Source organism: Doryrhamphus excisus, chromosome 8, assembly GCF_030265055.1.
Source record: "Doryrhamphus excisus isolate RoL2022-K1 chromosome 8, RoL_Dexc_1.0, whole genome shotgun sequence".
NCBI lineage: Eukaryota > Metazoa > Chordata > Actinopteri > Syngnathiformes > Syngnathidae > Doryrhamphus > Doryrhamphus excisus.
The window spans coordinates 18,283,474-18,302,152 of NC_080473.1; the positions used below are offsets into that span (position 1 = coordinate 18,283,474).

Genomic DNA, 18,679 nt, shown 5'->3' on the forward strand with positions numbered 1-18,679 from the left:
GAAACAGAGCTAACATTTCAACCTCCATGGTACTGATCAAAATTACGGAGGAAATTACCAATGCTATAGACCACCGAAAGCGTGTCGCTGCAATATTTACAGATCTGACAAAACCTTTCAAGGCAATTAATCACACCAGCCTAATTATAAAATTAGAAAAGCACAGAATCAAAGGATTAATTTTGAACTGGGTCCAAACCTACCTTGCTAGCAGGAAACAATATTTAAAGCTAGGAGAACACACATATGCTGGTTTAAATATTATGTGTGGAGTACCCCAGGGGTCAACACTGGGACCAGAACTGTTCAACTTGTGCATCACTTCACTTCATTTGAACTTGTACAAGACGTAATGTTGGTATTATGTGTGGATGATACCAGAACCGGCTTCACATTGGACGAGTGGTTAGCGCGCAGGCCTCACAGCTACGAGACCCGAGTTCAATTCTACCCTCGGCCATCTCTGTGTGGAGTTTGCATGTTCTCCCCGTGCATGTGTGGGTTTTCTCCGGGGACTCCGGTTTCCTCCCACATTCCAAAAACATGCTAGGTTAATTGGCGACTCCAAATTGTCCATAGGTATGAATGTGAGTGTGAATGGTTGTTTGTTTATATACCCCGCCCCTCACCCAAAAATAGCTGGGACAATGTTCTCTTATGTATATTTATACTGACTATTTATTAGGTGTATGAATTATTCATTGCGGCTGCACGGTGCTCGAGTGATTAGTGCGCAGACCTCACAGCTAGGAGACCAGGGTTCAATTCCACCCTGGGTGGAATCTCTGTGTGGGTTTTCTCCGGCGATTCTGGTTTCCTCCCACATTCCAAAAACATGCTAGGTTAATTGGCCACTCCAAATTGTCCATAGGTATGAATGTGAGTGTGAATGGTTGTTTGTCTATATGTGCCCTGTGATTGGCTGGCCACCAGTCCAGGGTGTACCCCGCCTCTCGCCCGAAAACAGCTGGGATAGGCTCCAGCACCCACCGCGACCGTAGCTGTAGAAAATGAATGAATGAATGAATTATTCATTGTGACTTATTGTTACATTACCTTATCATGTTCATATGCATTCAATGGACAAGACTTGATTTAAAATACAGGCAAAGAATGAATTTAGTTAATGTTTCAACTTGGGTGACCCCAAGATGCAGAGTTGGAGCGAAGTGCAGGTAGTTGGCAACATATCCAGATATTTCCACTCCTGCCGGGTTGTGTTTGTGGTTTCTTGTCTAAGGATATTTTTAGAACGCCGTCAGCCAATTAAAAATGGCCCCAAAGCTTCACGTTGGACTGGACACCCGTGATGTAAACGGTATGAAAAGAAAGGATTTGTGGTGTATCAAATGTTGTGTAAAGTTGAGGAGAAGACAATCTCTGATTGGCTGTTTATTAGCGTATTCTATGAATGTATAATTTCTCTCCTTGCCTTTAATTTCTCCCAGCCATTTTCTCCCCTCACAAGTAAAAGCTGTCTGAATGCAGTCTTAAGACTTTATCTCTACTAAGCACAAAGACGTCGCCTACTTCTCTTCTCCACTGAGCTGGTGGGGGGTGGGGGGGTGGGGTGACTGCGTCGTGCGTGTGAGCGCGTGCGCTGCTAACCGGGCATTCATTGTGTGCATGCTGTGCGGACCCACCGAGATTGAAAATCCTGACGAGACGTGTGTGTGTCTGCAAGGAGACAAGTGAGACGGGAGGCGGGGTGGGGTGGAGTGGGGCGGGGGTGTGTGTTGGTGTGGGGGGGGGGGGGGGGGGGGGGGGGTTGGTGGGGTGCAGCATGGAGAAGAATTACTGTTATCTCTCAGGCAGAGGAGAGAAGGGGCTGAGATAAGAAACAAAAAAGAGAGAGAGAAACAGAGAGGTAGAGGAGGGACAAAATCCGGCATGTGAGGACCGGTGTTTTGAATGGGTACCCATGTTGCAAATTTGCAGGCGACCTCGCCCTCATCTCTCTGTCTCTAACCCGAGGTCTGCTCTCCTGATAGTGACATTGTGCGGGTGGAGACTGTATAGAAAGCTCATCAGTGCGGCTCGCCTATTGAGGCGTTATCGGGCTGGTAAGGTAACTGCACGATTATAGACTGCACCCTGATAATCTGGGTTGGTGGGAGAAAAAAAAAAAAGATAAGGCACATGTGACGGGTGGTGGTGGTGGAGGTGGTGGAGTTCTCTTCTCATTAACAGCTATCTGCTGCACTGCAGACGCTGTGCTGTATTGAGTGCTTCCTATGCCGGGCATAAATTAAAATGCAGCCGCTGTGGATGGTGAAGGTTGTGAGGAAGAGGAGGGTTGTAAATGACAAAAACGGCGGCCATATCTTATTCTGGACTCGTGATGAATTCTGCACAGTTTGAGAACAACATAGTGCTGAAAGGCTGTTTCTTTCATTTAGCCTTTCTTCTTGGCTCTTGGGCCCCCACAATTGGAAAGGTTTTTATTTCAAATTGTATTAAAAACAGGCGTCTCCATGACAAAAAAATCCAACAATAGCAAAAGTGAAAAACAGCACACATTTTATAAGAATAAAGTGAAAAAGAATGTCAATACATGGACATTTCTTGTCAAAATAAAACAAAAAACCCTTAAATTGTATTATGAAAGCAGGAAGTGAACAAATGTAACAGTTACTGATTGTAAAAGTACCAGATGGACGGGTAGGATTTAATAAGCTTTGCTTCTTCCTACTCCTTTTGGACATGTGGAACTGTGAACTGATTATGGGATGCACTCAATTGTAATCTGATGCATGCATGTAATTTAGTACATTATGCATCACTATGACGCTCTCTTCTTCTTCTCTCTCAGACAGTATCGTCGTTTCCCTTTGGCTTTGCCTTCTAGCGTCACAATGGAGCGTGTGCCTTTGTTCCCATTGTGCCGTGTTGGTGGAGGTGTGTTGTGGGCAAATATAACATTACAGGCGGGAACAGGTTACAATTGTGAAAGGTTAATACAGACAATAAGGGAGGCTGATAAGAGCTCTGAAAAACAAGACCACAATTTATGTTATCAGCCCTGACACAGGAAATCAGGATGAAGAGGTGGGGGCATATTTAAAGGGCCAGTTTTGACAAGTGCACTTCTGTCATGTCAATACATGGACATTTCTTGACTGATAGCGGGTCATTTGTTCATTTTATTTGCATATTTGTTCAATGATTCTCTCTTGTTTATGCTAATGTCCAAAGGATCGGCCAGGTTGACTGCAATGATTTAGTCGCTAAGTCAAACTGGAAAGTAGGGTTGGGTATTGCATATCGGATACCGCAAAGTCTGATATTGATTCAATACAAAATAAATACGTAAATCAACAAATGGATTTTATGGGGAACTGAAAGATGGAAAGACGATAAAATAGTTGGAGTCTGTGAGTTTGTGTGATCTCTGAAAAGAGAGCGACTGCTCTGTGTACATAATTTGTGTGAGGGTGATGGACTGGTGATGCAAACGAGTCTTTAATCACCCCCCAGTCAGTCTTTGGTCCTCTTGTCAAGTGCTTCCCATCAACATGGCATTTAAAATATTCATTAATTATCTACTGATTTGATGAGCTCCCTCTGATACTGATTCTCCACACACACACACACACACACACACACACACTGACTTAAATATTTAATAGAATAGTCATTCATCATTGTGTCGCATCACTTTGAAGGAGAAGTTGTGTTTAATGGCCTATTGTGGGACTGGAGAAAACTATTAACTATATTATGCTTTACTGTTTGCACAATAGTCAGTGCAGAAATGCCGGAAATATGGGATCTAAATCGATTTGTCTTCTTCTTATCCTTGGGATCCTCGGTAAGCTGGAGCCTATCCCAGTCCGAATCACAGGGCACATTACCACAACCATCTAGGTCAGGGGTGCTCACACTTTTTCAGCATGCGAGCTACTTTTAAAATGACCGAATCAAAATGATCTACCCACTACAAAAATGCAAAACATCTATTTATTTTCAAATGTATTGAGGATTATTTGTACGTACAATGTATGTTGATGTACCTTACATAACCAAATGAGCCAATATTGCAAAACACACATAATTAACTATTAACATTTTTTGTAATTACCTGAGTTTACTTTGATGACTTGCACTGAATTGAACCAGCCAGGGATGCATAGTCCGGACAGTAGCTGCTGATAGCCAGCCTCAAGCACACTTCCAAATGTTTATCAGTTATGGATAATATCCGTATCATAATATCCGTATAATATTCCATATCCGTATGGAAGTGATATGTTTTTGCCTTTTTACTTGGTCCAGCTCCTTCACTCATTTTAGTGACCATAAACTTTAGCGAGGGCTTAAAATCTCGCAATTCGCCGACTAGCTTAGCACTTTACATCGTTGTTTACGCATGAGCGGTGACCTAAAGGTCAAAATTCAGTTGTCATCTGACTGGTTGTCCTGTATGTCAATCAAGTAACAGGGATGGATGATAGGCTGACATCGTAAGTTCTGCTGCACTTAGAGACGTTGTTTGATTTGATTGGTCGCCCGAAGGGCAACATTCAGTTGTCATCTGAATGGCTGCCCTGTATATCAATCAAGTGACGCCATTGATGCGAGGATGATATTTTTTTAATGTCACGCCGCGATCGACCAGCGATCGACCAGCGATCGACCAGTACCACCTCCGCGATCGACCGGTAGCTCGCGATCGACTTAATGAGCACCCCTGATCTAGGTATTTGTTTCCATGACACTGACAGTAATAGAGGCGAGGCTGCAAAGGCTGACTTAAAACCCAAAGTTCACCAGGAAGCGTCTCCCTGAAGAGCAAACCTGCAACAGAACTCCAGCGTTGGAATTTCCCACAGCTTCAAAGGTGCACAGGCGGACACACTGCCAAGGCTCGATGCCAAAGCGCTTTTAAAAGAAACATGGCCTCTTTTGCATATTGATAGCCACTCCAGCCAAAATCACCGGGTCCGCACTGAATGGCACGTTGACTTTTCATGGCTGCATCGTATTGCTATTGAATGCATCATATGTTATGTGTACCCAAGCACACATTTCTGCTATTGTCCATTGGTAAGTGACATAGATAGCATCCAATCAGGTAACTTTTGTCTCCACAGCGGTCCAGCTTCTGAACTGTGACCCTCACCCGTCCAGATTTTGCTCAATCCCTATTTAATTTAGTTTTTCTTTTTATGCACAATTGCTTTTTGCACAATTTGTGTCATTTATTGTCTGATGTTCCATTTCTTATTTTTCTGTATGCTGCTCTCTGTGTTAAATTGCGCCTCTGGGATAATGTTTGAAATTGAAATCATTTAATTGAAGAATTCCATGATTCCATGATAACATTTTTATTCTTCTTTAGATCCCGGATCTAAAAGGTCACACTTTGTACAGGCATTTGGCTTAGTGCGGTTTGTATCATGTCCATATTTCCATACATCCATTTTCTACAGATTATCCTCACGAGGATTGCAGGGGTGATGCAACCTATCCCAGCTGTCTCGCGGTACACCCTGGACTGGTGGCCATCCAATCACAGGGCACATATAGACAAACAACCATTCACACTCACATTCATACCTATGGACAATTTGGAGTCAACAATGAAGCTAATTTTTGTAGTTAGAGCTTAGAAAACCTGTTTTACCATTATTAGAGGCCTCCAGACAAATACTAACATCCTTATATCACCTTTGCACCCATGTTACTCAATATAGTAGACATAATAAGAGAAAATAAGCCATTTAAGACATGAATAATGTGTGTTTCAATGTCTTCTGTACGTGTGGACAGGAAGCGATGTCAGAAATTCAAAGTTCACTTTAAGCTGCAGTCTGTGTTATGATGATGATGATGATGATGATGATGGCTATTATTATTATTATTATTATTCTGTTATTATTGTGCCTGTTGTGCGATACAATAAAAGCCTGTCTTTAATGATTGTCTGGTGTGTGTTAATTTAGGTCTTTTGCCTTTAAAAAAATAATCTTACACTCTAGTAAACCACAAAACAGTGAATATTTACTATTTCATTGATTTGGAGGAAAAATACTAGGTTGAGGGAGTGATGTTCGAATCCGCAATGTAGCGAGGGATGACTGTATTTATTATTATTTTATATATTTGAAGCTTACAAAATTAAATAATCACATGCATCAAATGTTTCTGGTGAACCCGTGTGTGTGTGTGTGTGCTTGTGTGTGTGTGTGTGTGTGTTCAGATGGCCAATTGCAGGAGGATGTTTGGCAAGCTGGGTATACATTTTGGGACTATAGTCTGAAGGTCACCAGAGCACACAAGACACAATACACACATGGAACTCAAGTTGTCAAAGCACACACACACACACACACACACACACTCACATTGATGTGGAAAACTAATAAAACTGCAGGTGCTCCTTTGTATTTTTTCCCAATATCAGAAATAAACAGCAGCCCAGCTTTGCACATCTACTTTCTTCTCTGACATTAAAAATAATCCGTGCATGGTGGAATGAGTCCAATGAAATGAAGTTGACAAATGTGTGCGGGGGGGGGGGCAGTAACTCCCCTCGAGGCAAAGTCGATTGTTATCAGAAAAACAAACTAGAAACTCCACCTCTATCTCACCCTCTCATGTCAAACATGGCTCCTAATTAAAGGAAATGTAATTGAGAACACTAAAAGTAGCGGCAGGCTGCTAATAATAAGTATTTGATCCCCTGCTGATATTGTCGAGCATACGTATTACTCCTTTAAAAAAATATGAACAGTCCAGAACTTTTATGGTAGGTTCATTGTAACCGAATGAAACATTACAAAAAGTGTTGATGTGTCTTTATGAAACACACAAATGATCCTGTCCCTTTAAGAAAATACTCCTAATCTCAACTCATCATGTGATCAGTCAAGCAACCACTTCTCCACCACCATGGGCAAGACCAAAGAGCTAACCCAACAGTCATAACAGATTTCACCTGATGGGTTAAGGATGATTGGGGTGATGTCAAGGGAGTTGGGAGCACAGCAGCAAGATTTCTCTCATGGATTAGTTTCCACTGTATGTTTCAAATAGAACACTGATGCTGACATCCATGGGCTGCACGGCGGACGAGTGGGTAGCGCGCAGGTCTCACAGCTCGGAAACCCGAGTTCAATTCCACCCTAGAAAATGAATGAGGATTCCCATATTAACGTCAACCGGAGGGTTCTTGCATACACATGTGCCTTTTCTGGTGTCTTGTGGATGACAAACTAATCAGCGGTTTCCCTGGTTTTGTCATCCTTTAATATGTTTATTAATTCTTTTTTTATATAATTATGATGAATTGTTGTTCACATGGCCCATTGTTAGTTTTCAGTCTCTCTGTTGGAATAGAAAAAGAAACCAAAAAAGCCCCAAACAAACTATTATCCACAGTTAAGTCAAAATAATTAGAGAAAACAAATAACTGAACAACAAATTGCGCAATTATGTCAAATTGCCAAAGCCTTCCTCGCTAAAATTGAAATCTAAGTGGAGTTGAAAGTTAATGAATGTAATTTGCTTGGAAAAATGTCATTAAAAGGAGAAAGCTGGTGGTGACCTCACACTTCTTCACACTACCGTAAGCCAATGATGTTTGTTTTATTCACTGCATTATTATCATTGAATATTTCATAGACTTTGCGTATGGTCTTCCTTTTTAATATTTAACCTTCCCATTTCACCATAATCAAGTAGCTTGCTGCAAAAAGGCGTCATGATCCTGTTTTTCTTTCTGTCACTCCTCTGTTTTGGAGTTCTTAGGGTGAAAGCGCCTGTGATTGCGCACCGTTTCCTTTCTCTTTGCCACGTTTATTCACAACAGCTGTGGTGCATTTCTGGCACTTACCTTTTTGTCCGTCAAACTCGTTCGTGTGGTTCCTCCCAGTTCTTCATCAACTTTTGGGTGATGTGAGTTTGGTGGAATCTTGCTTTTTGTACACCCGTTTTCACAGGATTTGGTTTTCAATGAAAAATATGTCTGTTTTTGTGCTCTGTCTTGGGTATCATACCCAAGCAAAGCTCTCTGTGATAAATGGGTAGCGGTACTTGGGACATAATGGACAGATTCCTGCAATGGAATCCTTTAAATATTTTTATTATGTGTGTTTGGTTTATTTGTTCATAAAAGACACATAAAACGCTGAACAACTACGTATCAGTCTCCTTTCCTCCACTTAGAAAGCACTGTGTGCGCTGTGCTGATGAGGAGTTCAAGTGCACCATGTATGTTTTGTGCAGCCTTTTCATATTAAGTAGGGCTGCAAACTAAGTCGCTATACATGTCGTCCCTCGTTTATTGCAGTCAATTGGTTCCAGCATGAAGTGAACTTCCAAGAAGTAGGATTCAATATTAACTCCTTCTATACCAGAGATGTAGTTACCGTATTTTCCGGACTATAAGTCACACTTTTTTTCATAGGTTGGCTGTTCCTGCGACTTATACTCCAGAGCGACTTATAAATGAAAAAAAAACGTTTATATTACATAAACACTGGACACCTTTTCTGTTCATTTTTATATTTTTTGTGTAGCTGAATAACCATTATGTTAGCCTGTTCTCTATTCTTTTATTGTTATAACTTGTCTTCCAACATGACGTAATGTCTGTTTTGGTCAAGTAGTTTGTAAAATAAATTACCCGCAAAAAATGTGACTTATGCTCCAGTGCGACTTATGTATGTTTTTTCTACCTAATGATGCATTTTTGGCCTTGTGCGACTTTATACTCCGAGCGACTTATAGTCCAGAAAATACGGTAATTGTTTTTAGAATCCCCAACGCTAAATCCCAACAATGTAATTTACTTATTTTTGCACAAGAGGTAAAAAAAAGACAATGATGCATGTTTCCTATACGCTGCTTAGGGACTTGATGACATGGCTGACTTGGCTTCAGGTTGCCATCAAGGTCTAGAGGACAAAGTCTATACCGAATGACATAAATATTTGGTCAATATTAGCAATGGTGCTGACAATTCAGTTTAAATTCCATTTCAAAATATCTATCATGATTTCATACCACAACACACACGGACGGATATACTAATATAGCCTTGCATGCGGACCACAGACTCGCCCCTCCTCCATGATGGACCGGGATTGGCTGCCACTGTCACAGTGTGTGATTGCGACCTCGGCGTGAACTGCTGGGGATGTATGGCATCCTTGGGTAATCTACATAATGCACAGGGAGAAAGGTGGAGGAAACCATCTGAGAACTAAAGTGGGGGGTCTGTGTAGCCTGGCTGAGGAAATTGGTGAGATGGCATGCCTAAAACGAGACGACACTGCAGAGAATAGAATTGCATTAGACAGAAAACAGAGCAGGCGCAATGGCAACAACCTTTTCACTTTTTTTCTTCTGTAAACATCTAAGAATGTTTTTGTTTTTTTAGATGCAAACCTTAAAGATAAACCGGAATAAGCAGCTACTTTTTTTTCTCACACTTTCAACCAGGACATATCATGTAGCTAATTTATAGCTGAAAGAACTACAATTCCCATGATGCTGTGAGTGCAGCTTCAGGAAGTAGTGAAATGAACCTAATATCATAATTTTGAAGTTTTATGAAGCAATGTTTTTTATATGACACACACAAGTTAGTTTGATCAAGTATAGAATTACTACAGCTTCTGCTTGGACTGCTAGGAATGCACCAGATGTTGAACCCCAATGAAAAAAAGCAACATCTCAACACTACGGCACTTTGTATTGAGCGGGGATTGCAAGGTTTATAGTGTTTCACCACGACGGCAGGATGAAAACAACAGCTCAAGCTAAAGGGCAAATTTGCCTCGAGACAAAAATGACACTAAGAGCGACAACAAAAGAGAGGGAGACACTAGACTGTGTCTGCAAAGGAATCATGAGGCTCTTCAATTCTGACACTGAAGAAGATGACTTTAGTGGTTTCAGTTCCCTGGAGGAGGATGAAGACAGCGATTAATTACTTTTTTGATAGGCTGCTGTTTAGCCGTTTTACATGCACTGTTTAAAAAAATGCATTTATTTACCCAATAGATTAAAAAAAGCCTTATATGTATAACATCTTAATGTGCATGTGTAATATGGACACCTGAGGCTTATAGATTCTATAGTCTGGAAATTACAGTAATAATACAGTGGAACCTTGGTTAGCATGTTTTTTCGGTGAACGTCAAAAATGTTTACCAAAATTTTGCCTCGGTTTACATACATTTTCCGCTTAGCATACAATATCATCATCTCATTCTTAGGGTTCGTTTGAATTTGACCAATTCTGGTTCCGATTCCAATTCCTCGTTTTGATTCTGTCTCCCAACGATTCTTGAGTCCAATTCTATTCAGAGGTAGGTCATAAAAGTTTGCATGGTTTAAATGAGTTTGCTAACCAAAGTTCTTCAATGAAAGATCTGAACGTATCCATGTTTTTTATGATATGAACCTTTTTATGAACTACTTACTAACTACCATGAATTTCTCACAGGGCTACAAATAACCAGTATACGCGACTCTTTGGTAATGGTAATGGTTTTATTTCATATGAACATGCATCAGATTACAATTGAGTGCATCCCATAATCAGTTCACAGTTCCACATGTCCAAAAGGAGTAGGAAGAAGCAAAGCTTATTAAATCCTACCCCTCCATCTGGTACTTTTACAATCAGTAACTTACATTTGTTCACTTCCTGCTTTCCATAATACAGTTTTTTTTTGTTTTTTTTTTATTTTTATTTTTTTGTCACGTACCGAAGTACAAGGTGATATGAGCATACAATGACATAACGAGTACCATAGTAAGTGTCAATATAGTGATATATATAAGCACATCATGACTGGTTCAAGACTCTTCATCCTTGTATTTAGCAAACATCAACTGCTTGTATCAACTCTTTGTAAATGAAAAAAAATGACACATATTCTGTTGTTTATTGGAAGTTAATTGAGAATATATGATCACAATGACTGGCACGACCCAAAGAAATAAAACAGATGTTGCAAAAGAAATGAAAAAAGCTGCAAGCATTTAAGACAACATATTCCCTCTTTTCTTATGTTTTTATAATCGCAAACCATCAACGATTATCCAGATGGCAATAAGCTGGAAGACACTGAGATACACACAGACACATACAAGGGAATGCTCTCCCAATCACATAAGCATCTGTGGTATTGACGGGTGGAGGTACCCCGCCATGCAGCAGCAGCGAGTGCACAGCTGAAGTCGACAGCTGATAGCATCGGACCACTGTGATGGAAAAGGTGGGATTCCTTCATTGACGGTTTGAGGGGAAACAGATGCTTATGTATTGGCATTCATCACGTCTTTATGACCGAATGAAGACGGCAACGCAGAATGAAGGCAAACACGGTGCTTCTTCGCTATACTCATGTGTGAACATCACTCCCTGACTTTATTGTCATTTCTCATAAATGTATGAATTAATAAATGATGGCTGTTTCATGCTTGACCATGACCTGTTATCAGTTAAAAATATTGAAATATAAGTAATTTCTGAGACATGACATTAGATTAGATTACCTTGAAGTCAGCCATGGCTTGTCCGACATAATAGAGTGAAAAAAAAAAAAGTTCCCCTGTCAGGAGAACCAGAGTATGGAGGGGGAGAAGCCACCTGCTGTGGCCCAGCAAGGTGCACTATATTCGGGCACATGCTCTGAGTAGCCGGTGCACCGCCACGGAGGTCTCTGGAAAATCTTTGGCACTTTTTAAACTGCTGACACTGCTGGTTTTAAGCATTTGGGACATCTTGCACGTGTCATACTCGGAAAGTTTGTTCACAAATGAGCTCACGGGAAGTTATGACAAAAGGAGCGCTTTTAAATCATCATCAGTTATGGGATTTATCTGTATGACATCATAATTCCCTTATATTGGCCTAATAATTATCAGTTTGAGAATTATTGTGCACCCCTAATTTCTATGAACACATGAATATCAGATGATGTGTGAGGAGTTAAACAGTGTGTGTGTGTGTGAGTGTGCGCTTGTTTCCTTCAACCCCCTCACCTCCCGCAGTTCCCATTACCATTGTAAGCATTCTGTAAAATGGAGGTCATACTGGGTGCCATTTTATCAAAGCAGCCTCATCCAAAACACATCATTTTCCTACAAATGACCCACACTGGATGCTTCAAATGAGATGCATACAGTGGAGCTGCTTTTGCATATTTCAAATGCATCATCAGCATATGTACTTTCAATTTCCTTGTATTCTTTTTCATATTTATTTCACATTTTCTACCAAAAAAAAATCAGGCCTCCCTTTTGAGTCCTGTCTTTTATTTTGTATTTGTTTTCCTAACAGTTTTTTTTTTTTAATTTCCTCTCTAGATTCCCGTATACTTCCGGTGTAGAGTGAAGAGAACAGACTTTCAATGCAGGTTTGAATTATTTCACATCCGGCACAATAATAACAATTACAGTTGTCAAATAATGACAAAAAAAAATGATCAAATTAATAGCCATTTTCAAATGATGTAATAGTCATTAATCACATTTGGAACTATGTGTGAAATATGCTAATTGTTACTGTATTTTATAAACAGAAAGATAAATGACAGGACACGACTATATGTGTGACCTTGTGTTCCCACAAGGTCACACAGAGTCTGACTCTCTTTTATAACTTTATTCTGTCCTGAACACATCAACAGCAGAGAAATTTCAGCACCATATAAACGTACAGTACAGTGCTACCTCAGTTAACATCCGTCCTGGTTAGCATGTTTTTTCGGTTAACATCCAGAATTCAACTCAACAGAACCTAAAAGTTATGTTAAATGTTCAGATGTTTATACATTTGTCATTTGTGATTATTTTTGCATTTTTGATCATTTTCCCGGCCTCAATATATTGCCCTGTCCATGTGTGTCTGTTTTCCTTGTCTCTTGCCCCCAAACAAGAAGAAAGAGAGTTCACTCTGTGCACCGCTTTCAGCAGGTTGGCATGTTTTTTCTCCACAGAACAACGACATGAACGGATGAAGCCCTTTTGTCTGTCATACAGTTTTGTTGTCTTGGTGGGCGGAGGCAGGGGCCGCTAGCATACCCACACAGTGAGAAATTAGAGAAATTAAATTGGTAGATTGTGATATATTGTCATATTGTCAACCAAGGCAACCGATCGTCCTCTACAATGTAGATCCTTTGTTATTTATTCTTCTAATTCTTCAATTTATTCTTTATTTATTCTTCTAATTTCTATATTTTGTACTGTCATACTGTCTTGCACTGAAAATGGAGCTGCTGCAATGCAATTTCATTCTACAATATAATATAAAGTATGTAAAATGACAATCAAGGACATTCTGATTCTGATATATTGTCCTACATATATTGTTCAGCTTATTTAAAATGTTGACTTGTGAATTGTCTCGTGACACTCATATTGTGTGATAGGAATATAACGGTCACTATAGGGCAGGGGTCTCAAACACGCGGCCAAATGTGGCACGCAGGACACTAGTTTGAGACCCCGCCTTGATATGAAAGTTTAATGTTAGTGCAGCCCGCGCAAGTTTGATATGGATGCTGTATGGTATCACGTACCCAGAAAAAATTATTACGTTTGATTCATGTTCATGTTAAAGGTTAAATAACTGTTAATAGTTATCCTCCCTATCCGTGTGGAAGTGGTAAGTTTTTGGCTATTTAAGTTCAAAGGAAATAACTTGAAGGCTACCGTTTAGGTCGCTAGCTCTCTAGTTTGCGAGTTAGCATGTGTCTCAAGACCCTGCAGTTGCGCAATATGTTGTAAATAAAAAAGTATAAATGTGACTATAGTCGTGTTTGGTCATGTCTACAGGGCTCTAATAATGCTTTGTTCATTTTAATCTGAAAAAAATAATTTGTCTACCCACCAACTATATGTGGTTTCTTAAATTTTTATTATTTGCCGTTTTTTTATTATTATTATATTTATTTATTACTGATTGATTTTCTTCATTCTTGATTTGTTTATTTATTTTTCATCTTATTTTGTGCAGAAAAATAAAAATGAAGATATTTGAGAACAGTGGAATGTTTTATCAGAGCTTTTATTGTAGAAAATCGGAACCAAAGCACTGAAAAAGTTTGGATATTTTTCTTATTTTTCTGTTTTCAATAAATGTGTGTTTTTTTTTTTTTTTTGGAAAACCTGATGTGGCCCAGCCTTGCCCAGACCTTAGCTCCAGTGGCCCCCAAGTGAATTCAGTTTGAGACCCTTGCTATAGGGTGTTATGTCATGAAATAAACAAGGGATTCGATTTTTGTATAATCTGGCTCTGTGTGTTTTTTTTTTAAGCATAGACTTAGCAAAGACATGGAATTTACGCTAATAGCATGTCAACACAACCCTGAACTATACAGAAATATACAATAGAAATACAATGCAATAATTGACTTTTGGCTTTCCCATGGCCTGCAGAGGGTCTGACGTGTCTTCCCGAATATAAATTCGGCGCTCAAACAGCTGTACAGTAACCAGAGGATTGGAATCCCGCTTCCTCCATCCCAGTCACTGCTGTTGTGTCCTCGGGCAAGACACTTCACCCGCACGACCCCCTGGGTCACCCAGACATGGATGCTTTCACTGACCTATGAGCCCAGTCCCAACCCCGGACAATGGCTGCCAGCCCATTCTGATAGGATAGAGACAAACAGGGCTCGACAATAACGATGTACCGATGGCCTGGGGCAAGTTAAAACAAAATTCGGGCAAGTAAATCCAATCATTAATATTCCCGTCGGGCAAGTGCACTTTAGCATGCCGTACTGCCAAGATTTTTTTTTAAAGCGGTTCTTGTTGGGTGTTGGTAAAACACGGACTGCGTAATTCCGGTGGTAATTTGCAAACCAATCCTTGCAAATCTTGAAATGGACCAATCAGAATCGTTTATTTAGACCACGGTCCGTAATCCACAATCCGCGTTTTACCCACACCCGTTCTTGTTCGCGATCAACCAATCAGCGATGGTTTGAGTAGGAAAACATCTATCATGGCGTCCCTGCCAACATCGTCTAATTCTTCAACAACTTCTGAAGGAAAACAGCAAAAAGTGATGAAACAGTGCCTCCTAAACAAGTATTTTATTAGCGGCAGCAAATCAAATGATGGCACAGGTGAGTGAATCACATTCCTGTGACAATTTGAAGTGGTCACAATGAAACACCACCCATTAGATCCAATACCAAGTGCTGATTTTGCACAAGCTACAAAATCTAGCGGTTCAATTTCTCTCTGTGTATTTTTCTCACCTTTGCTTCACAAATTATTGTTTGACCATTGAGCATTTTTTTTTTCTGGATTAAAAACACTTTACTAGTACACAAATGTGTCAAATGTTTCATTGTGGTGCACAACTTATAAATATCACTGCTTACTACGACTACCATGTGTAAGGTAGCATGGATCGCCATGTTAACATCTATCTCCACAAATTTTCAGACATTCCTCCAAATACAATGCATCAGTACTATTATCTGATGAATTATCAGCATATATTGATATATGATATCATTATGGCAGTCTTTTCATTTTACATGGGGCAAGTTCGGGCAAGTAGTTCTCACCTTAAGGATTCCCCATGGGCAAGTCATTTTTGTTTTTAACGTAGAGCCCTGACAAATTTCACTGTACAAGACAAAACCAGCAGAATACGACACGACAACAAACCAAAGGAAAGATGAATTAACGTGACGAAGATGAATGCTTTATCTGAATGAATAATTCCACCGGAATTATTTCTTTGACTGTAAAAATGACTAACATTGGATAAAATGGGTCCTGATGCTTTGATTTCTGTGGGAACCAGAACACATGCAGAGAAGTCTGAGCCAATTAGGCCCCCTGAAGTGTTACTTCTTTACATGATGAGTACCACTTTTGGCCCCTCACCGACCTAATTGCTTTTCAAGCAAAAAGCTCACAACACCAACGCGGCCACATACGCCGGGCTTTATTGACGTGTTTGGGATTGTCATCCTCAGATAGCCTACTTATCCTTGCAGCTCTGCCTCCATCACAAGAACATAATCTCCTGTGATTACCTTCTATCTCTTATTTGCTCGCTCGGCCCCTTTTTTTCTTTTTCTCTGCTTGGCCGCTTTTCCTTTCCACTCATTCTGACCGCCGATGCCCCCGACTCAGCTCCCACACTCCATCCCACCGTCTTTCTCTCCTTCTAGTTTGGGGGTAGAGGTGACAAATAGAGAAGACCTCATCTCCAGCACCACCTCGCCGTCTTCTTTTGTCGTCGCTCGCCTCAGCCAGCTGTCTATTCACAGCGTCCCGCCAATTAGGAGCCTATTCACAAAACATGAGGACACGAGATGAGCTACGTTACCCCATCACGGGTACAAATGTTCATCTTATAAAACCTTGACTCACCCCTTGTTCCTCCTTTCATAACGCTCTCAGTATTTTGGTTCTAATCCCTTTCCCAGATGGATAAAATGCCGGAATCATCAGTTTGTGTCATTTAGCATGTGTCAGCATCAGACACAATCCTATCAAATGTTTCTCCGGCAAGATATGGAACGTTGAGGCCCTGTCCACGCGGAAATGCTCCCAGGATTATTTGATTGTCGGCCATTACAATCAGGTATACAACAGACTACCTAACCTAATCATTAGTTTCTCAGTAACTACTCTACTCACTTGTTGGTGGTTAGCGCGCAGGTTACACAGCCAGGGAACCCAAGTTCGATTCCTCTGGCATCTCTGTGCGGAGTTTGCATGCATGGGTTTTCTCCGGGTACTCCGATTCCTCCAACATTCCAAAAACATGCTAGGTTAATTGGCGACTCCAAATTGTCCATAGGTATGAATGTGAGTGTGAATGGTTGTTTGTCTATATGTGCCCTGTGATTGGCTGGCCACCAGTCCAGGGTGTACCCCGCCTCTCGCCCGAAGACAGCTGGGATAGGCTCCAGCATCCTCTGTGATCCTCATGAGTATAAGTGGTAGAAAATGAATGAATGAATGAATAGTTTTTCATTAGTTCCTCAGTGGCTGTACGGCGGACCGCACAGGCCACACAGCTAGGAGACCCGAGTTCAATTCCTCGGGCATCTCTGTGTGGAGTTTGCATGTGTGGGTTTTCTCCGGGTACTCCGGATTCCTCCCACATTCCAAAAACATGCTAGGTTAATTGGCGACTCCAAATTGTCCATAGGTATGAATGTGAGTGTGAATGGTTGTTTGTCTATATGTGCCCTGTGATTGGCTGGCCACCCGTCCAGGGTGTACCCTGTGAGGATAAGCGACATAGAAAATGGATGGATGGATTGTGTGAAAAAAGAAGATATCAGAATATTTGAACCTTATTTAAAGATGTGACTTTCCCAAAGACACAACATGGCAGCCACGGACACCTTGAACTCAACAGTGTTTTGTTTCTCACATGTCAATCAAATGGCGCCACTTTGACTGCAATTTGGCTTATTGAGGTGAGAATCGCTGCTGAATTCCAGAAATAACTCATGGCAAAAGAGGAAGGTTGCGTCCATGTGTTGTCTCGCTGTCACATTGTCCCTTTAAGAACAATCAAGTCTTCACTGAAATATGAAAAGAAGAAAAAAAACATAGAAAATAGTAAATAAAACAGCGAAAGTTATGTAAATAGATAATAAACGAACAATGCATGTAGTCAGTCGTTTGCTATAAAATGTGTCCTTAAAGTCCTTAAAGTTGTGATGTGGTGGTAAATTGATTGACAGGAAATGAAAATAAAATGAATTTGACCCCCATAATAAAACGGTAGGGGAAAGCGATATCTTTAACGCCCACAATAATTTGGTTTGTAGGGCGATTATTAACAAGGCGATTCCAGGGTGGGGGAGAAAATGGAATAAAAGAAGCAGGATTGTGGGAAGTGGAGCAGAGGAGGCGGGGCTTGTAATAGATACTGAGGCCAGTGATTAGGTGGCGGCGTCCACGTGAAAGTGTCATGACTTTGGGAGAGCCATTTAGCCGGCTAATGAGTCTCTAACAGTTTATTGATGCCACTTCTCCCTTCACTTTTCTGATGCTCGCTTCCCTTCTTCCATTTTCCTGTTGCCCTGTGGGACTCCCCGAGTTACCATTGTTGCTAATTAATTGAAATTAGGACAGATCAAATGCATTCCAACTTTCCCAAGATGAACAGAAGGACCTGGGGGAATCAAATTCTCATTTAGAAGACTTGGGATTTCTTGACCATCCCTTGAACGTTATTAAATGGGTACTCATACCCGCACCAGCCACTAATTCATCTCCGTAAGAGACGCTCATTACCGAGCTTTTGTGCCACGATTGGCTGATTTGATTCGGGGGCATTTCCATCCACGCCCGACCGTGTGGTGGACCCGATGGGGGATCTGAGCTTTGACAACTTGGGTTCCTGTCAAGGACTCACTTGACACATCATCTTTACTGCAGTCTGCAGAAACGTGGATATACACGTACACTACGTATATACTCTACATCTATACACTATACACTCTACATCTATACACTATACACTCGACATCTAGTATACACTATATACTCTACATCTATACACTATATACACTACATCTAGTATACACTATATACTCTACATCTATACACTATATACACTACATCTAGTATACACTATATACTCTACATCTATACACTATACACTCTACATCTAGTATACACTATATACTCTACATCTATACACTATATACACTACATCTAG

The 18,679-nt window shown here is 40.6% G+C and overlaps 1 long non-coding RNA gene across 3 annotated transcripts in view; it reads right to left on the minus strand.

Annotated features, from left to right (window-relative positions):
• The window catches only part of LOC131134669 (uncharacterized), an 80,951-nt gene extending 65,353 nt beyond the window's left edge, over positions 1–15,598 (minus strand). For all 3 annotated transcript variants that reach the window (XR_009131452.1, XR_009131451.1, XR_009131450.1), the window contains exon 1: positions 15,549–15,598. This is a non-coding gene — a long non-coding RNA (uncharacterized LOC131134669). The remainder of the gene's footprint in view (positions 1–15,548) is intronic.
• Positions 15,599–18,679: the final 3,081 nt, after the last annotated feature.